Source organism: Tamandua tetradactyla, chromosome 26 (genome assembly GCF_023851605.1).
Source record: "Tamandua tetradactyla isolate mTamTet1 chromosome 26, mTamTet1.pri, whole genome shotgun sequence".
Taxonomy (NCBI): Eukaryota; Metazoa; Chordata; class Mammalia; order Pilosa; family Myrmecophagidae; genus Tamandua; species Tamandua tetradactyla.
This window is the reverse complement of record NC_135352.1, coordinates 14,453,597-14,474,597: the sequence shown is the minus strand read 5'-3', so window position 1 is coordinate 14,474,597 and position 21,001 is coordinate 14,453,597. Positions and strand designations below refer to the sequence as shown.

Sequence of the window (21,001 nt, the reverse complement as noted above, 5' to 3'; positions counted from 1 at the left end):
ACGCGACGTCACAAAGAGCGGAGTAAACAGGGAGCTCGGCGTTCTCCGCCAGGTCCATTCATAAAACCGAGACCCAGAGGAAGAGGGAGGCGGCCTCCGACCCGCCGGCGAGTGGCAGCCCCGGGACTTTGTGAATGGAACCGGGCCTCCGCGGCTCGAGCTTCCTGCCCCGGCACAAGTCGCCTTGCAACCATTCCACCCCGCGCCCTGGGCCGCGTTTGGCTCAAAGCAAACCTCCGAGAAGCCGCCCCAGCGGAGGCCAGCGGCGGAGTTTAAGGTTTCCTCTTTTTCTCTCCGCGCCTCACCTCTCCATTCCTCCCCCCGCCCCTCGCAGTGATCTCCCCAGACTGGAGAGGATCCTCTGCGCCCCAGACTTACCGTGTTGGGCCGGCCCGGCCGGGCGTCTTTTTAATGCGGCCCGCAGACGTAGGCTTCTGCATTAGTGCGATCGATTTCCATCTTAAACCATTAAATCCAGCTTGACAGCTTCCCGAGGAGCGTGGGTCAACCCCAACTTAAAAGAAGAAAGAGAAAGTCCCCCCTCTCCGAAGTCCCGGGAACAGAAGTGACGTGTGGGGTTTGTTGTTTTACAGCCCAGAGGGAGGCATTAATTGCCGGAATGTTATTCCCGGGGAGGAGGGCAGGGGTGTCACTCCCTTCCACGCTTCCTAAAGTATGTTTATTTAACCCTGATGGGGGGGGGGGGAATCGGCGTTTTAGGTTTTGGGAAAAATCCTGACCCCAGCTTGCACACGTATGAACGGTTTTCTCAGAAAATGACAATTAGGATCCACATATGGTGCGCAACTATATCCCTGTGAAATTTACACGCAAAGAATGACTTTTTTTACAAGGCTATCATAAGCTCTAGAGTCGATTCCGGTTTCTGTGCATCCATCTTTCCAGGTCATGTAGCATTTCTCCCTTTTTTTTTCTTCTTCCCCCCCGCCTCCCCCCCACAGTTTTCCTTTTGCATTTCATTTTCTCAAAAGACGCCCTTGCGCGCAAGCGGTGGGGACCCAACAGCAGCCCCCAAATTATTCGCCCGACATCTTGCCAAAACTTGTTCTAGAGAATTAACCACCGACGCAGGGGAATCACCGGGCTTGCTCGCGGCCTCGGGGACAGCGGGGTGGAGTGTCCCCATTTCAGGTAGCGCGTGGAGGACCGCAGGGTACCTCCTGTCCCCTCCTCACCCTCCGTCCTCTGCCGCCTTTGTTTGCTGCAGAGCGGCCAGCCGGAGCCCTCATCTCCGCCCCCCGGGGCCAGCCCTTTCTCTCCCCAACCCGACCCCGGGAGGAGGGGCTTCACTTCCGAGGCCTTCGACCCCGGCTCCCCTCCCCCTGCGTCCCGAAGGCACCGGCAGCCCAGCCAGGTTCGGGCTCGAGAGGGATCTTTCCTTTTTGCCTTAGACTCCCAATATGTCACCGTACACCACCGTACTGATCCTGTCTTCACTGAAACATTTCGAAATACTGTTCATCATGAATTTTCTACATTAATTTTGATTTTTAAAAACCCACTGCACCCAAATACTATTTATTCTGATTATTGACTACTTGGGGAGTCCCCTTAAATCTTGCGCCGGAGATGGGTGTTCACCTTTGTCCTAGCCCTGGAAAGAGGATCCCAACTGCGAACACCTCCAGGCGGCGGGCGGCAGTAGCCGCCCCCCCCCCTCCCCCCCCTGGCACCCAGGGTGGGAGGTCGCTGGTTAAAGGCGCACTCTCCGAAGGAAAGGGGCGGGTCCTTCTTCCGAAGGGCAAAGGAGGCTCCTAACCCGTTTCTCTTTCTGCCGGGGTGGCTGTGGGGCTCTAAGGATTCGCTCTCGCTAATGCACCCGGGGCCCGCCTTTTCAAAGAAGTCCCCTTGCAAAGAGGCCCTAACCGGCCGGGGCACTTTCGCTTCCCGGGGCCGCCCTCCCGTAGTTCTGGAACCCGGCCCCCGCCGCGCCCGCGGGCCGCCGCTCTTCCGGCCCAAAGAAACTCCGTTTGCTTTACAAGGGCTTTGACAGGACAGTTCTTGGAAGAGCCTCTCTGTTCTTGGAAGAGCCAATATCACACGTGTCGCGGGAGCCAAGGGCCGCACCGGTCGCGCTCCGCTGGCCTTTGTCTACCAGGCGCTGGGGTCTCCTCCCCGCCTCGGGATCGCGCCCTGCGCCGCACGTGGCGCATAAATAACAGCCAAATCTAGGGGGAGAAAAGTGCCCAAGGAACAAACAGTTGCTTTCTGCACTTGACTAATCCAAGGTAGCGAAGCCCCTAAAATCCCGCGGGCGATTCACACGGAAAGAGGTGCAGGCAGGCGCGTGTTGAGTGTGTGTCCACGTGCGCGTGCCCGCGCCCGTGCGCCTGCGCGCCCGCGCCCGCGTCCTAGGGGTGGGGGTGGGGGTGGGGGTGGGGGTGGGGGTGGGGGTGGGGGTAGAAGCCACCACTTAGGACTTAATGTAGTTTGTCAAGCTCAGATCCGCTTTAATCGCGAATGCGAATTCCTGGTTTATCAAGGAAGCTACTGTAAAAAAAAAAGGATTTTTCCCCAAATTCAGGAATTGGCATTCAATTGTTTGACTCTCACCAAGTAAGAGTTAAATTATCTTATTGTATTTATCCGAATACTAATAAAACTCACTGTTGTGTGTGTGTGTGTGTGTGTGTGTGTGTGTGTGTGTGTGTGTGTGGAGAGAGAGAGAGAGAGAACGTGTATGCGTGTATTCCAGGCTTGTGGGCCATTTGGCCCCCAGTTAAATCAATACAATGTGAGGACTTATCGGTTACCCGCAGGGTTGATAAAAATTGTCTTCAGTGAGTCCGCAGGCTGCGGGTGGGAAGCAATCGGTTTACACAGGAACCTTTTGAAATAACTTGTCACTGAGTAGATGTTGGAGAAAACAAAGGCATTTGATAGGAAAACGTTATTTGCACGTCATTTCAAGTTAATTTAATTAACGAAGGCATAGCTGCAGGAATCGGGAAGGGATTGTCCAAGGGGAGGTATTTTATTTATATTCTGCAGTAAAGCTTGGGGTAAAAATACTTTTAAAATTCACTGTGGCATGGAAATCGGGCTTGTCTTTCATCAGACAGTCCTTAAACTGACCTTATTAGTCACTGTCAGGCTCCAGCAAAACCGCTGCTCCTGTTTTAAGAACATTTCTTTCCAATTAGGAAGTTGTGTGATCTGGGAATTTAAAGCCCAGAGTAGACTCCCCAGGGGAGTATGGCTTCTATTCTGGTTTTGGTGCCCATCTCTGACTCACTGCCCTGTCCCACAGTGCCTGCCTGCATAAGACTTGCCTGAAAAATCATTAATGGATTAATCAAGGTGGTGATGGAAAGAAAGTCCTGTGGATTCCCTTTCTTGAACAAAGAGGGAGTCTTGCTTATTACTATGAACTGGAGCAGGAACAAACCATTTTAGCTGTTCTTTGTAAGCTTGGCTTTTTCAGATCAGCTGATTGGGGGAATTTCCCCTCTGGTAGTGGGAATATGTTAAAAACAAACAAACAGGGAGGCCATCTCTTGCTATTCAAAACGGAGTATATATATATATATCTGTATCTACACAGTGTGCTCGTGGGAAACTTGTATAAGTGGAATTGAGAAATTCCCCTTCTCCCAGCCCACTTAGGCTTATCGTCAGGATGACAAAAAGGGATGAAAAGTCTTCACCGTATAGATTGAACATCACTAGAAAACTCAAAAACAGCTTAGAGGGTTTTCAGTCCTAATGTTGTCACAGATGTGTTCTGTGGCCTCCATTTATTTTCTATGTAATGTCCAATAGCATTTTCTAATTACTTAGAATGTTTGATTTGTAACCCAAGGTTTCTGCAGAAGGGTTTTAATGCATTGCTTCGTTTACTATTTTTTTAAAACTACTCTTCTTGCTCATTTCTGTCCTTTGGAATATAAACTCGTAGGTTTTTATTTGTATAAGTGCTGATATCTCATGCATCTTTGTTTTTTGTATGCTGTATGCATGTATTTCATTCTTTTTCATGTGAGTAGACTGTTATTGCAGCACCATTTGTTGAATTTTTGTTTGTTTGTGTTTTCTTTTGTTTTACTTGTTTGTTTGTTTTGGGGAAGTGCATGGGCAGGGAACTGAACCTGGGTCTCCCACGTGGCAAGTGAGAATCCTACCACTGAACTACCCTTGCACCCCTATTGCATGCATTTTGATAAAACCTCTTTGGGTTTTCAAAAACAAATTTTGGAAACAAACTCTTCTCCCAGTAGAAGATAAAATGAACTTTAGACTTTTCTTTCTGGGTGACGCTAGCTGCAAATAGTCTCACATTCATTCATTCATTCAATAAACAAGCTACACTCGGTGGGGAAACAGCCTCAAGCACTGACTATAGCTTCAAAGAGGTTATAATCTAGTCACCCTAGTCAGAGTATGATTGCTACTGTCTGTTACTGCAGAGTAGTATCTAATAAACATACAAAATGCCAGGGGAAGTCAGAAGAGAAAGGGATCAAACCCGTTAGGGAAACAGAAGAAAAAGAGCATCATGAATAAAATGAATTTTATCTGTTTAAACACTAATCTTGACTTCTCTTACAGGTTCTTCACTCACTCCCCACCCCCCACCCCCTTTGGACTTTTATCCCACCTCTGACATTCATTCTGTCCTTGTGCCTTTATAGGATTTTCCTTTCATTTGTTAGCCTCTCTCTTCCCTGTGGATTTGCCTGCTAATAATAGATGAGTGTTTGGTCGGGAGCTACAAGGGAGCCAGGATGATGCAAAGGGAGGAAAATATAGAAAATGTGTGCTGTGGACACTGAGCTGACCTAGATGCAAAACGACCAGGGTATCGGCCCGACTCTTTTGTTGTCATCCTAACCACATCACTTGTTTCATGCCTGAGTTTTACCATCTGTAAGATTAGGAAAAATAATGTAATTAACATTACTTACTTTTTTCAGGATGCCAAAATCTCTAGCTCACCTTTGCAAGGATCCCCTTGGTCAACATCTCTTTCAAACCAAATGTTTCAGGCAAGAAACGATTCCTTTTGGACTCGTGAAATTATGTATATAAAAATTCTTACAGGGCGGGCCGCGGTGGCTCAGCGGGCAAGAGTGCTTGCCTGCCATGCCGGAGGACCCCGGTTCGATTCCCGGCCCCAGCCCATGTAAAAAACAAACAAACAAACAAAATATAATAAAACAAGAAAATGTTTAAAGATGTTTCCCTTTCTTCCTCCCTTCCTTCCTTCCATCCTTCCTTCCTTCTCTGTCTTTCCTTCCCTTCCTCCCTCTCTAAAAAAAAAAAAAAAAAAAAAAAAATTCTTACAAAGAAGTAAACACTAAATCACATTTATTCGCGGATTTCCCAGATCTTCTTTTATTGAAAACAATAAAACGACCTGAAATCAGTGCGGTCAGAACAATGTGAGAGTTTGGGGAATGATTTCTTCACTGGTGAAATAGTGAAGGAAACAAGCTGTAGATGACCCTGTGACGTGGCCTGTTTGCGGAGGGAAAGCCATGTTGTCATTACACACCAGCGCCACGTGAATTCTGGAGAGGGTCCGAATGCATCCTCCCAGCTTGGGAAGCATGATGAGCGTGTGCCTGGCTCTCAGATGTTTTTGCTCTTATTCCATTACCACCTCTCGGCTTCACTGAGGGCTTTGTGTGTTGCTACTTCACATGTACACATGTCACTGCTTGAACGGGTGCTGGGCAGTGCAGAGAGAGGTGTCAGAGCTTGCGGTCGGAGCTTCGGTGGGAATTATGAGCAGGTCCCATCCAGGTGTTCCATGACTCTGGAAACTCTGTAGTTCTTTGGAAACCGTCAAGTCCTGACTTATGAGCCTTTCAAGTAGATGGAAGACAGAGCTCAACAACCAGTGGTTCCTAAATGAAAATGTCCACCTTTAACTAACTTTTCGCAAAAAAGAACAAGATAGGCCTTTAACACTGCATGGCATGGATCAACTGACTTCAGCTGAAATCATGGTTTTCCCAAGTCAGGGCCTGAACAGCTTCTCCCAGCTGGATGGCATACTCAGATTACCAGCCCTGGAAAGGAACAAAAGTCGAAGCAGAGGGGACTGGGAACCAAAGGAAGACAACCCCCCACCCCAGGGGCTTGGGATGGCTTCTGCAGAATGGCAGCTTGACCAGCTCCAGCCACTCCTGCCCCACACTTGCCTGGATGCTCTTGCACCATGGAGCTAGTTTAAACCTTTGCTAGTTTAAAGTTCCCCTCTATCTAATCCAATTCTCTATATAATCTAGACTTAAAAAAAAAAAAAAAAAGTGGGGGGGGGAGGGTGTATGTGTGTTCTATCCAGAATCAGTATACAAAAGGAATACAGTGAAATGTCCTGTATTATTTTCCAGAAAAGAATTGTCTCTTTCTGTCTTTTCAGTTGAAATTAGCCTACCAGTCCACAGGGGTTTACCCACTGAGGAAAACACCTAGGATCCCCTTTAAGCATGGGGTAATTACAACCTACCATTTATCTCATTTATCAGAGAATAGCTAATTAGCCCCAAGCCTCCTCCATTTTTAATCTAATGTATTTCACAGTCTTTTTTTTTTTTTCTCCCCAGACTCACAGTATTGTGTGTCCTCCTCTCCATGTAACAAAGAAACAAGATCTGTCTTCTTTTCTAGGTGACCAAGGCTCATCTTACAAAGGACATCTGGGTCTCCCTGCCCTGGGTCTGAGCATATTTCCAGACCTCGATTAGGTCTGATGTCCAGATAAAGGACACAGGCTTTGGAGCCAGACAGATGTGTGTTTCAATGTTAGCTCTTCCATTTTAGCTGCTAGGAAACTTAAGAGAAGTTCTGGTCTTCATTTTCCACATATTTTCAATGGGAATTTAACACCTAGACCAGTTATTGGGAATATTAGCCAACAAATCTTATTTGCTTTCCATTAGACAATTTTTTTAAGAAGTCAAGAGATGCCAGTAAGACAGCATTTCTGAACTTTTTATTAGTTTCTCCATGGAGGTGCAATTGGCAAAACGCCAGGCTCATTGGACACACCATCAGGCCAGGATGCTCAGCTGACCCAGAAGTTTGTCCAGGTGTTTTCCCAGCAGCCTAGGTAACATGAAAACTTCCTGGACTTTCTACTGCCTCTCCCTATCCTGGGCTGGCCAACTCCCCATCCTCCCCAGTCCTCTTGAGAGGTCTCTACCCCATCTCCCATTTACTTCACCACCGTCTCATCCTATCAGTGAAACCTTCTGTGACCACTGCAGCAGGAGAGGCAATCCTTTCCTTTTCTCGTTTTTCCTGACAGTTCCTGCCCTTTCACTCATTTATTTCTTACTGCTACTCCTGTTCAGTGCTTGTCATATCACGAGTGTTGTGTGAGAAATTTCCGTGATACAGTGGTAGCCTCCAGTTTATACTACTGGGCAAAGCTATCCCACAGGTCATGGGACTAGAAGGCTCTCGGACCAAATTAAGATGCTCAAATCACACAGTGTATTGAATCAGTTTAAACCACCCAGTGAGAAATCAGGGGAAAGAGATGAGGTAGGGTAAGCACTTAGTTTGGGGTATAAGAGAAGGAAAGGACCACCTTCTCTGAATCCTCAGGGAGTGTTCCCATGCCCCCCCCCACTCCCCATTCTCTCTCTCTTTCTGCTGCTGCTGCTACATCAGCTATCCCTGCTACTGGTATAGCGACTTGCCCCAGAGTTGAGGCTTGAGTGAGGATGCTCAGCCAAGAAAGGGTGTCTGAAGCCAACACATGCTTCCTTCCTCAGAGAGATGAAGGGGCAATATCTAGCTTTCTGAACAGCCATGGTTTTATCTAGGCAGAACTCATGTGGGGACAGAATGGGGTCAAAATGGTGTCAGCAAGGGGTGGCTGATTTAGAGATGACATAGCCAATGACCTAGGAGTTGTGTGACTTGGCCCCTCTATCATTTTTCCATGTATAAGCAACACTGTTATTTATTTCATCCTTTAAAAATCTACGTTCAGGTGGCGTGACAGTGGTGCAGCAGGCAGAATTCTTGCCTGCCATGCCGGAGACCTGGGTTCAATTCCCAGCGCCTACCCATGCCAAAAAAAAAAAAAGAAGAAAAATCTACATTCAACACTCACATGCTGTATTTATTTTCCTACGGCCAACATATCTCATTCGCTACTCGTTTCTAAACTGAGTTTTTCTTATTTTCTAAAGCAGAATCTGCAGCAGATTCACATTACAGCCCACATGCACGCATCTGACCAGCAGTACTTTAAGGTCTGTTCTTGGCTGTTGACAAACCTCCTGTACTATTCAGACCAGAGCTATGCACAGAATACCGGAAACAGAGGTCTGCGCATGTATTGGTTAAAATGCCAAGACTCCCCTCCCTGCCTTACCGTAAGGCCCTCCCCCAGCCTCTCTGCCCCATTTGTACACCTTACATTCTTTCAAGCCCCCACTCTGGAGGAGTCACCTGTGCCACCACACCATCACTCTTTTCCACCTTCTCCCGCTGCCATTTCCTGCCCCTCTCATTTGGTTTTGACGTTTGTCCCCTGCGTACCCAAGAGCACAGCTCAGTTTCCGGAAGGAACCACCCAGACCCTCAGCCGTCACCTAGGACACCCTGGGGCTCACTTGATGCATCCACCTTCCAAGAGCGTCAGGCGCTGTTCGATCCTGTCTGTCCCGGAACAGGCAGGCTGAATGGGCTCACTGGGCTTCGCAAGACCTGATTCAACTCGCGGCTTCCGCTCACCTGATGTGCGCCCAGGTGGTCCCTGAAATGCGCTTCGGGCAGGGACGAGGGTTCAGAGCAGCCCGATGGTCCCCCCAGGCCGGAGGCACAAACGCCACATTTATTTTCTTCCCCTTTCCGAAGGCGTACTTTTCAAGCTTGTGGTGAAGTGCAGTCTGAACGTATTCTCTTCTAGAATATGAGGTCCGCCAGAGTTTTTCCTTCTTCTGCACTGTACACGTGAGTAAAAATGGAAGAAGCAAAACCCACCATGAACTATTTTACACATATGCAAATTCTAGAGTGCACTTTTTTCTGGAGTGTCTGAAGACACAGGGTGACTTCTCTGTCATTGGTTTAAGGTAGAAGGGGATTAGACTGTGGCTTTTAGCAGTATCTTCACATTTCTTTGGGTTGGGTAAAGCAGAAATATTTCTAAAAGGTATCAGGATTTCCACGTGGAATTTATCAAGTTTGAAGAAGTGACAAATAGCAGAATACTAAAAATACAGATATATTCCCCCTACATATTTGGAGTTCCTGTTTCTGTCCCTTCTCTACAGTTAATTGAACAATCAAGAAAAGAGCCAGAGAGAAACTTAAAAAGTTCCCTCCAGGGCAGCACCTGCTAAGGTCTTTTCTCTGTGTGACATTCCCTAAGGTTTTGCATTGCAGAGTTGTGTGCGTGTGTACCCACATATATATCGTGTGTGTTCTGTGTATAGGTATGTATGTTTGTATAGTAAAGGTTATTTTTTTTTCTATCTTCTCTTCCTGAGACACCCATTTCCAACCTCCCCTGTATGCCTGGGCTCATTTTTGTAAAAGCCCCTGGCTTCCCCATACCTTGTAACTTAAAGGACTTTCATCTTCCTTTTTTCCTGTGTTAACCTGTATTGACCTGTGTCAACCTCTGTTAACCTGTATTGACAGGGTGTACTCAAATCAGAGGCTCGTACAATTCAGAGACAGACTTTCTTCTGCCTTCAGTCTTGCTCGGTGGTCACCCGGTGATGATAGATGGGCAGGGATGGGGAAGTCAGGGACTGTGCAGGAGGGTGGTGTCTGGTGCTTTCATGCGGTTATAATGGAGGAGGAAAGTGGGTGCTCAAAGTAGGCGACAGGGAAGAGCCGCCTGCTGTCTCACCCAGCCAGTACCCTCAGGGACAGCCTGAGCCAGGCAGCCGAGGACAGTCAATGACAAAGCAGAGGGTAGTTGTTGCCAGGATAATGAAAACGGAATGATGGTTGACAGAGACATAGGCTGAGTTTTATAGCTAAAGTCTATTATAATCAGGGGTTTTTAATCAACACCCGCCAAATCCTCTACTTGCCTGCCTGCTTCTTGGATTTGACTCCATTCTGAAGGTAACTCAATGTAAAATGTTCCACCCAGGGTCGAGAAAGCAATGAACAGTCAGTAAATGGGAGCTGGGCTGGACTGAATCACACCCTCCCCCCACAAAGACAAGTTCAAGTCCTAATTCCCGGTTCTTGTGGATATGAACCCATTTATAAATAGGATCTCTGAGAATCCTATGTAGATGTGGCCAAACTGAATCCGGGGGGATCTTAATCCAATATGACTGGAGTCTTTATAAGCAGAGGAAAGTTGGATATGGAAGTGCAAGTTACAGGAGGAGACAGAAACCGTTTGCCATGTGACAGCCGCACAGACGGCCCGCAAGCCACCACCAGAACAGCCCAGATTTCAGAGAAGGCATGGTCCACCAGTGCCTTGATTTTGGACTTCTAGCTTCTAAACCATGAGCCAAATAAATTCCTGTTGTTTAAGCCAACGAGTTTGTGGTATTTTGTGATAGCAGCCCTGGCAAAATGAGATGGGAGCTGTTGCCATCATTTTCCTTGTACCCATTAAGTTTGTCCTGCCTCATACTCCTTCACCAGGAGGTAACTCTGCAGTGGAGAGAGCTTAAATTCCAGAGTCAGCCAAGTCTGGGTTTGGGTTCCAGCTCAGCCTTTTCTGGTGGTGTACCCTTAGCTTCTTCCTGTGAAATGGGGACAAAATACACACACCTCAACCTGAGGATTCAATGAGATGATGACAGTACAGCCTAGCATGTTACCTGGCTCCACACCCAATTCCCATCCATCAAATTGAATTCACTTCTCCCTGGACCCCAAGAACATACTCACGCAGAGGTCAGGCAGATGCATTTATCTCTGATAAAGCAAGCAATCTCCTCCTGGCGCAGTCACTTGTGCCCTCCTCGTGACATCTCTGAATCAGTAGGCAAGGATCTTGATTTCCTGGTGCCCTCCATTCATCTCTTCCTGGTTCCCACACTCCCAGCTGAGCCTGCTGGTTTCTTTTCCTTCCTTGACCTTCCCATAGCTGTTCCTTCCCCTCCTGGGCCTGGAGGTGGAGAGGGCTGGGGAGCCTCTAGTCTCCTAAGGGTGCTTGCCCCAAGGCAGCAGGGGGAGGGAGGGAGGTCTCCTGCCAGGCTGGGTAAAGTGACCCATTTGCTCCTTAGGAGGTCAGAAGCAATTGCTAAGGGCAGTTGAGGAAAGTTTGGGAAGAGGGGAGAGTGCCAGGTGAGCTGGGAGAGATTGTCTCTCCTTGCTCTACAAAGCAGTGTGTGGAGGACATCCTGAAACTAGGAAGGAGTTTCCCAGTTTGAAGGAGAGTTGCAGCACTTCTGGAATCAGCCTCCTTCCAAGTGCACCCCCACAGCTCTTCCACAGCGCATCAGGTTCTGCTGAGGTCAGGGGTCTGCTGGGCAGTTCTGTACACCGGGGCTCTGCGGGGCAGGACCGTCTGGCAGAGGCGTGGTGGGAGACCGAAGAGCGGTTCAGCTGTACATTACAGTTGAACCAGGCACTGCATGATGACAAACTGGCCCATAGGTAGCAGCAAGACTCACTCTTGTCTCCCTGTTTTACCTTTTTCTGCCCTTTCAACTGCTAGTTACCATTTTCTCCAGAAAGTGTGGAAAGGAGAAGAAATGACAGAGAAGTAAATCTGTTTCGTTTGGCAGGAACAGCTTGTGTTAGGTAGTGTTTTTTGGGTACCTTGTCCTCAAAAGCATCCTTTTCCTCCCCCAGTACAATAGAAAACAGATAAAGTTGAAATAAGCATTCCTATAGCCGAAGTGCCTACCACAGAGTGGGGAAGAGAATATTGGATCAAAAGTGGGCTTCTCAGCTTCTTCAGCTTCTTCGTTAATCCACAAATGACCTTGGTCCCACTGATGGACCCTGTAGTCAGTTTTGGAACTGCTCTTAAATTAGGTCTGCTCAGGGCTCAGGCCTGGCCTCTCACCCTGGCTTCCTGATTCCCACCCCAAATTTCCCCTTGGGCCTGGGCTCTTGTTGCCTGAATTTCTTTTTCCTTTGTCCAAGTTTTATGGTCAGGCCTTTTCCAGGTGCATCTAGATGCTACTCAATGAACCCCCGCATCCTGGCTGGTGTGCTACTCCATCTGGGTGGAACACCAGGCCCTGCACCCCAAGAAGGGCCCCCTTTTCAGGGCAATGCCAGTCAAGGGTGTGTTGGACTTGGCCACACTGTCCACTGTGATTTGCATTTCCTGCCCTTCCTTCTGTCCTCCCCTGACCCAATGGCCAGCTCTAAACCAGGTTGATCCCTTGTTTTGGTTTGTTAACGCTGCAGAAAAGCAATGCACCAGAAATAGGTTGGCTTTTATAAAGGAAATTTATTTAGTTACAAGTTTACAGTTCTAAGGCCATAAAAATGTCCAAATTAAGGCATCCAAAGAAAGACACATTGCCTCAAGAAAGGACAGATGACATTTGGGGTTTCTCTGTCAGCTGGGAAGGCGCATGGCGACTTCTGCTGCTTTTCTCTCCTGGCTTCTTGTTTCAAATGGCTTCCCCAGGGGCTTTTTCTTCCTGCATCTCCAAAGGTCCCTCTCTGTGTCAGCTCTGAAGCTTTTTCCAAAATGGTTCCCTCTTAACGGACTCCAGTAAGCAACCCCACCTTGAATAGGTGGAGACACCGCTCCATGGAAACCATCTAATCAAAAGGCCCCACCCACAACTGAGTGGGTCACATCTCCCTAGAAACAACTTAATAAAAACGATCCCATCCAGGGTGGCTGGATGGTTCAGTGGTTAGAATGGTCAACTTTCATGCGGGAGATCTGGATTCGATTTCCAGAGCATGCACCTAAAAAAAAAAAAAAAAAGATCCTACCCGACATTGAATGAGAATTAAAGAACATGGCTCTTCTAGGGTACACAACAGTTGCAAACCAGCACATCTCTCCAGCCACCAACTGAACACCATGAAATTAAGCACACTTCCTGGCTGAGCTCAAAGTCTTATGACCTAGGGAAGTGTCAACCTGGAGAAACACACGTCAGTGGGCTTTGGACAGGCTGTGGCCTCTCTCAGGGTTGTCTTGGACTGTTATCTGCCTTTTCTTTGACCACCTCCCTGGCAGCTCACTGTCTCTCCAGTCTTTAGACTTTTACCACCTCTCACCTAAAATACTGCACCATCCCCCTAACTGGTTTTCCTGCACCGCCCCCCCCCCCCCCCCGCCCCATCTCATCTTACTCCGGTGCATCCTATACACGGCTAATGATTCATCTTCTTAAACACAACTCTGATCATATTCCCTGAGTTACAATGTTTTATGACTCTCCAGGGCCTACCAAGTGAAGTACAAATTCCTAGTAATCCAGGAGTTTTCAGTGTTCAGTGGAACCTCTACCTCCTTTCCTGACATTTCCTTCCAAACCAGAGGCCAGATACAGGACAGATTTGGGATCAAGCTTCTCCAGGCAGATATAGGTTACAGGTCTTGTGGCATTCTTATGCCCTGATTATGCACATGAATAGAGCATCCCTTTAAATAATTGTAGCCAACTATTTGAGCTGGTCCACCAAAGTCATTTTACTTTCACCTATGACAGTCTCGAGTCTTCGTTTTTATCATGCTATTTAGGTAAGTTGCCATTTTCATAATAAACTCTTAGTTTTGCTATTTAATATGCTAATTAGCGAAGCGTTGCTTGTTCTTTGAGATGTGGACAACAGAAACGTCTGTAGCAGCAATCTTTGCAATGTGGTCTTTTCTAGTAGCATGCTAGCTGACCATTCTGTAAGTGGTCTTGAATGCATGTTAGCTAATAATTTCTAGAATTAAAGCTTAAATTAGCCTGCACATATGTAAAGCACTGCTGATTATAGTGAAGTGCTTTAAAGTAGATCACCCACCTAGAGCAGGGGGTCAGGGAAGACTTGCTTCACTGGGAATGTGACCTATGAGAAGACTTGAAGGTGGAGAGGGAGTACGCTGTGCATCCTGTGGGGATGCATTCCAGGCTGAGGGGACCAGTAAGCACAAACGCCTGAAAGCAGAAGTGGTGCTGAGCTGTTTGAGGAACAGCAAGGAGGCTAGAGTATCTGAACCTGAGTCAAAGCGGGAAGGAGTGAGTGGTGACAGATGAGGCCAAGAGGTAAGAGGAGCCGGTTTACAGGGGCCTTATGGGCCATTGTAGGGAGATAGGAGTTATTGGAGAGGTTTGCACAGAGGAGTGACAATCCTGGCTTAAGGTGTTGTTTAGCATTTTTATTGACAAATCTTCACACACATACATTTCAAACATGGTGCACAATCAAAGGCTCACAATATCATCAGCATGACTGCCTGAAGTTTTAACCCGGTGAGTTAGGCTACTGTGCTGAGAATGAACCAAAGTGGGGAGAGAAGAGCCAAACCAGGGAGTTTAGTTAGGAACTTACCTAAATAGTACAGGTGGAATTGCCTAGGGTAGTAGAAGTGGTCAGATTCTGGATATACTTTGAAGGTAAAGCAAGAGGATTTGGTGATGATTGGAGTTGTGGCGTGAGAGAAAGAAAGGACTCAAAATTGACTCAAGATGCTTGGTCCAAGCAACCAGAGGGTGGAGGGGCAATTCACTGAGCTGGAGAAGAGGGTGTTGGATGGAAGAAACCGTCCAGAATTTCAGTTAAGCAACCTTGGTGAGCGCACACAATTGGATACAGGAGTCTAAAGCACAAGAGTGAAAAAACAGACAGGAGTTCTGGGTCTGGAAGCAATCCACAGAGAGGATGCTTGAAGGTGCTTGAACCCCTGACTCTGGATGAGGTATCTGTCTACACAGTCAGAAAAGAGAAGAGGTGAGAGCACTGAGCTCTTAGATTCCCTCTAGTACTAGGAGGAAGAATTAGCAAAGTTTGAGAAGACGCCAGTCCGTTGGAAGGAACTCTAAAGAGAAGAAAGTGATCAAAAAGGAGGACGCATATGCGGTGGAAGATGAGCACAGAAATCTGGTCATTGGATTATTGGGTGTCCTGGAGGTCCCCAGTGCTGGGTGGTGCTGGGCGATGCAGGAGGTGAGCTTTGCCAGGCAGCTCTCTTTCCATCACCCCACAGTCGGTTAAAGGGGAAGTCCTTCCTGACCACTGAAACCACGGAGGGAAGGAGGTAGAAGTGGAGCAAGGGGAGAGGGAGCTACGGTTAGGCGCCAAGGCTACCAAAGCCAGGGACTGGGGAGTGGGGAAATTGGGCCGTCCGAGGGGCTTAGCAAACCCGGGCGGGCAGGTAGCACAGTAGCTCCTGCAAAGGCGCCTACCAGCAAGGCGGCCCCTGGGTGGGCTGAGCTCTGCTGGGGTGGGGGTGGGGGGCGCCTGCGCTTCGGCCCCCAGGCTAAGGTGAGAGCTTGTCTCCCAGGCTCCGAGAAGGAAGCTTCATTCAGAGGCAGTCCTCCACCCACTTCCTTTTCATCACATCGGCTGGAGTGGGAGGAAGAAGAGAGGCCCGGGACTAAAGCAACGCGAGAGCGCACGCACCGCAGCCGGCCTTTAGTTCCCATCTCCTCGGTCTCTTACATAACCACCCTCCTCTGCTGCCGAGGCCTCCTGTGCGTTTGTTTGTGTGTCTCTGCCTCCAGCGACTGCCCAGAAGGGCCACCAGGCCGGAGTCACCCGCCCCGCAATGGCCTCTTTAGCTCAGGGCGGAGGGCGGAGCGCCTGACTCATGCTCAGCTGCCTCCGCGGGCCAGAACAAATGCAAGGTTTTGCAAAGCGGGCAGCTCAGTGTTAGCCGTGCATGCTGCAAATACCGAGCCACTGGCTCCCCAATGAGCCAGGAGCGGCTCTAGGCCATGGGGAGATGTAGCGGTAAACAAAAACAAGAAACCATGCACTGGAGGTGTTTGCTGCTAGTGGGAGAAAGAGTGAAGTTAACCAGATTCTTAAGAATTCTGCAGAACATTCAGCTGGTGTTGCCTTGTTGGCATCTGTCATCCAGCATCTTGTCCTCACCTCTGCCTCCTCCCCCAATCTTGCCCTGAGTCTCCAACCTGGTCAATTTGGGAGTCAGCTTTAGGCAGAAGAAATAACAGGCCAAGGCCAAGATTTCCATACTTTGGGCTTCTTCCTGCGTGATTTTCAGGCTTCTGTCCCCTCTGGCAGAAGGGGCAGCCGTCCCTAAAGTCTGGTGTGGGGCAGAGCTTGTCAAGGTAAAGACTTGCTGGTTCAGAGGAAGGCAGAGGTGACTCCGCGAGTGTCATCCTAGGGATTGCTCAGGGAAAATTCCCATTGAATTTGAGCTTATGTTGGTCCAAAAGGGAAGTCTTGGGAAATTTGCATCTGTGGATCATAGCTTGGCTGGTGGATTTGGGGAGAAGTCTGTTCTGAATCCACGTTATCAACCTCCACTGTTTACTATTTGAGAATCAAACAGGGTGACAGCAGAGAGCACTTGAGGGTAGTTGGTTCATTTGGGCGCCATGTATTCTGTGACATTGCATCATCTGGCCAACGCTCTAAGGTCGATGAGGAAACACCGGACGTCAAGGGCAGGAGAATGACGTGAGGCCTTCTACCTGCTTGTCATTACGTCTTCTGGCCAGGGCGTCAGGAATTTCCTTAGGGGATATTTCCCCCGCATGCTTTTACCCAGTCTTGGTGAGATTTACAGTCAAGATCCTGGCCACACCTTGGCCAAAGCAGAGGACAGACCCCTCAGGCCAGGCCAATCAGATTCTTTTCCTCTTGAGCAGGTATGAGGGGAACTGGCATGGATTTGTCCCAATGGAGCGGTTTGTGATTCCTCTACTCAGATCCCAGATGGCCCTGGTTCCTGTTCTTTCCAAGCCTGGTTATTCAGTTCTCCCTCCTATTCTGGAAACTACTCTGTGTCTGTCCAATACATCCATTTCCTTCCCGACATTATCCAGAGTTATTTTCTGTTGCTGGCAACCTTAAAACTCTACGTTATAGGAAAGCTCATCTGTACTTGTCCCTGGGCCTGATCTTGCAGCAACAGAGGGTGACACAGACCCAGGCAGGTTTCCATGGAGCCCTGGATTCCTAGTGATGGCGACACCCTGATGTCCCCTTAGCAGGATGACTCAGCTGCACTGGCATGCCTGCGGAGCAGCTGGCCTGCCCCCATCCTTCCGCCGTGTGCTGAATGCTGCCGTTACGAAAATTCCTTCAGTTTCCGTAACATGCTCTTTACCTTGCCTGTGTCCTGGAAGGAGGGGAGAAAGGCCCCTCAGATTGTCCCCAGCTTCCAGTCTGGCTTCCCATCTCTGACTCCCTACCAGGCCTGGCTGTAAGTTTTTTGACTTTCTCCTTGCCTTCAGACCAACCTATCTGAGAGCCCAGGAGCCAAGTCAGTGCTTGGAGACAAGGAGAGTGTAATGCAGTGAATTAGGAAGAGGCATGGCAGAGAGGAAAGAGTCAGACCTTTAGAGTCAGACAAACCTAAAGGCTGCAGCTCTGCCACTTGCAGGGGCGCTGGTCAACTTTGGCTCACCATAGCATCTGCAGTGCCAGCTTCCAGGAAGTGCTTAATGAGTGGTAGTTATCAAGTGAACCGACTCCTAAAGGAGGGCAGGCTATGAAAGTAGAAATCTTCCTCCCTTTCTCCGATGAGTTTCCATAGCACCCTACCTTTATACCTCCTGACCTGCACTTACCACTTTAGTTTTGGAATACACTGCCCCAGGAGACAGTAAGCACTCTCCTTCAAAGCACTCAGGTCCAGTTTGGAAGACCCCGTGACATGAGATATTTCAAGGAGATTCAAGTCCAAGATGAGAAGTTAGACTATCAGATTTATCAGATCCCTTCTAATTTGGGATTTAATTATTTCACACCTATTTTTTTTTAACTGTCAAATCTTAACTCTTTGCCAAATTTTGTTTTAGATGCAAATGAACTGCGTGGAAATTTGCTTTTAAAATATTTATTGAGGTTTAATTTACATATCATGAAATGCACAGATTTTAAGTGTACAATCTGATACGCTTTGACAAATGTGTAGCTCTGTGCAACTACTGCTCGAAAGAATATATAGAACTTTAACTCGTGTATTTTTTCCAGTCAGTGCCCCCTGCCAGAGGCAACCACTGTCCTGATTTCTCTTACCCCAGATTAGTTTTGTCTGTTCTAGAACTTTATATAAATAGAATCATACAGTAGGAATTCTTTCGTGTCTGGTTTCTTCTGTGCATCGTAATGATTTTTGGATTCTTCCATGTTGTTATGAACAATGGAAGTTCATTCCTTTTTCTTTCTGAGTAATATTCCTATGATCAAATATATTACAATTTATCCATTCACTGGAGATCTGGATAATGTATTTACCCAAGAAAAAGGAAAATCGTATGTCCGCAAAAAGAACTGTGCACAAGTATATTCATAGCAACATTTCCTCATAATGGCCTAAACTGCAGCATCCCAAATGGGTATTCTATTTTTATATGAGCATCCTTCCTCCTGGACAATGAGAACAGGATGCTTATCTGATTCATCTTTGTACCTCACAGTGCTTGGAACTGGGATGATCAATAAGTCTTTGCTGAATGGATGAAAGGTCAGGAAGAAGAGGAGGCAGAATCCTCCAAGCCCAGCTCAGAGGTAAGGACCAGCCCCAGTCACCTCTCCAGGAGCAAGGCAGGGTTTTAGCTGGGAAAATTTAGCTGAGCCTAGCATGTGACAAGTGCTCAGAATATGAATTATGAAGGAATGAGTGAGTGAATGATAGGAAGTAAGCAGCCTATTGAATGTTGAATATTACTAGATCCTCTTGTTTTTGGATCATCCTTGCTTCCTGGAAAGACAAACCTTCCAGAGTCCAGGGACAGAGAGATGGTGAATCACCCAGTTGTCTTTTCTGGCTGAGGGGAAGGCTCTGGAGGGAAGGACAGGAGGTTAAGAATTTCTAGCAGAAGGTACATGGGTAGTTTGGTGGTAGAATGCTCATCCACCATGTGGGAGGCCCAGATATGATTCCCAGCTGGTACATAAAAAAAAAAGAAAGAAAGAGAGAAAAGAATGAAGGTACCCCAGCAGGGAAGTTAGAGTAAACTGTGTTCTTTTTCCTGTCCTGAAACCATCTATCTTTTTTTAGGTGCATGGTCCAGGAATTGAACAGGTCTCCAGCACAGAAGGCAACATTCTACTACTGAACCACCCGGGCACCCAACCCAAACCTATGCCTCTTTTATTCCTGTACACTGATATTACCCAAGCACAGGATATCTCCTGTTTAGTGTCAAGAAATTCTCCTGGAGAGCCCCCAGAGAACCCACGGACAAGTCTAGGACACGTCGCCTCTCTCACTTTCCATCACTGCTCTGCCTCCAGGTTCATGCTTTCAGGTCCTCATAAAGGCATCAAACAAAGCAGACCATTGATAGTTGTTTGTTCACCCTAGCCAAGAGCTCCCACTACTCAGCTCCTTAGGAAACCAGGCACTTGGCTTTGGAAAGGGAATTTATTTTACAAAGGATAGAAAATGTGGCCTCACTTCAGGATGTTGGGCATAGGAATATTTCCTGAAATGACAAGTCATAAAGCCTTAAGTCCTTCCAATTGTGAGCTAAAGGTTTCAAGAGAAGTGTGGAATAAGGGAGGTTTATTGGGCACTCTGGCCTCAGTTTGACTCTTTGTCATTGGAGCATTAGTATATATTGTTCTTTGCTTATGCCCCACTGGATAGCTTTGACCTGGATCCACAGACAATTTAGTATTGAGTAAGAGGTAAAAAGATGGGGGTGTAAAAAGTAAGGATGGAAGGCTTGGCAAACTCCTACTTTCTTCTCATTCTGTCCCTAGATGTTCACGGAGCCTCAGGCAAGTTGATTTCTTCATCTGGACAGCAGAAATGCTGGGTTAGCTGGTCTCCAAGACCCCTTGCAGCTCTGAGGCCTATACTTCTAGTATTACAGTGATTCCAGTGATCTGACCACCGTCAGCGCTTTCAGGGCATGTGTTCACAGCAGTCTTTTGCACAGAACTCTTGCATTTTGCAGAGCAAGATTAATGCACAACAATGTTTGCTCCCAATGGGGCGATTTTCCTGCTCGTAATGTTTTCTTTCTTTCAGCCCAATTCGGATACGCTTTTGGTCAACATGTCATCACAAAGGAAAAGAAAATCTGGGAGATTTTCTGTTTTATATCTTTGTTGATAATACTCACAAACAAGGCCCCACCACCTTCAGAGGATAGTGGAAGGGGAAATTCTCATCCTTCCAGGTCTAAAAATAAGGACTTGTTGATATAACTGGGCAATCTGATTGCTTGAAAAAGCTGCAGCCTGGAATCTTACCACATGAGAGAGGAGGGTACACTCCACTGGTGGGGGCCAGTGACAGCAGAGTTAAAATAAAATTGACCTTTTGGAAAAGAACACTGACAAACTTGTGTTTGTGGTTTTTTCTTCCCCCTTCCCTCGTGTCATGGGCCCTGTACTGCATTTCATATCAGATATCATAAGTACATACTTCAAGCTCAACATCATTTATTTCCTGTTAGGATTTGAAGTGATTTATATATTCAGCCTGACCTTTCAAGAACTTATGACATGAGTAGGATTTCTAAGGATTCACTTTATGGAAGATCCAGAAGATTAAAGACACTTTGGTCAGAAAAGGATTTTTTTTTTTCCTGTTTGTTGATTGAAAGAAGCATTGGTCTCAAATGTTTCTGTTTATTCACTTTTTGGCCTTCATTTCCAGGCCTTACTTTTCTCTCAAAAGGCAGCTGGTCCATGGGTTTTGTAGGAGGTGGTTCTGGCTCAATGTCTTGCTTTGTCTCTCAGCAGCCGGCATAAACGGGCAGCTTCTGGGGGTCAGAGATGGTGCAACTCTTGGCCAGGGTGAGCTCCCTGACATGGTGATGATGAAAGCAAGTGTTCTAGTTGGCTAGCTTCCGGAATGCGATATACCAGAAACTGAACGGCTTTTAAAAAGCAGAATTTATTAAGTTGCAAGTTTACAGTTCTAGGCCTGTGAAAATGTCCCAATTAAAGCAAGTCTATAAAAATGTCCAAA

The 21,001-nt window shown here is 47.4% G+C and overlaps 1 long non-coding RNA gene across 4 annotated transcripts; it reads left to right on the top strand.

Annotated features, from left to right (window-relative positions):
- The first annotated feature begins 39 nt into the window (after window positions 1–39).
- On the top strand, window positions 40–20,355 carry LOC143669915 (uncharacterized). Of its 4 annotated transcripts, none has more exons than XR_013169121.1 (4): window positions 8,444–8,937; window positions 18,492–18,582; window positions 19,076–19,311; window positions 19,783–20,355. It is a non-coding gene; the product is annotated as an uncharacterized LOC143669915 (long non-coding RNA). The 4 variants fall into 4 exon arrangements; XR_013169120.1 differs by having other exon boundaries at window positions 19,076–19,325; XR_013169119.1 differs by lacking the exon at window positions 8,444–8,937 and adding an exon at window positions 40–277 and having other exon boundaries at window positions 19,076–20,355.
- Window positions 20,356–21,001: the final 646 nt, after the last annotated feature.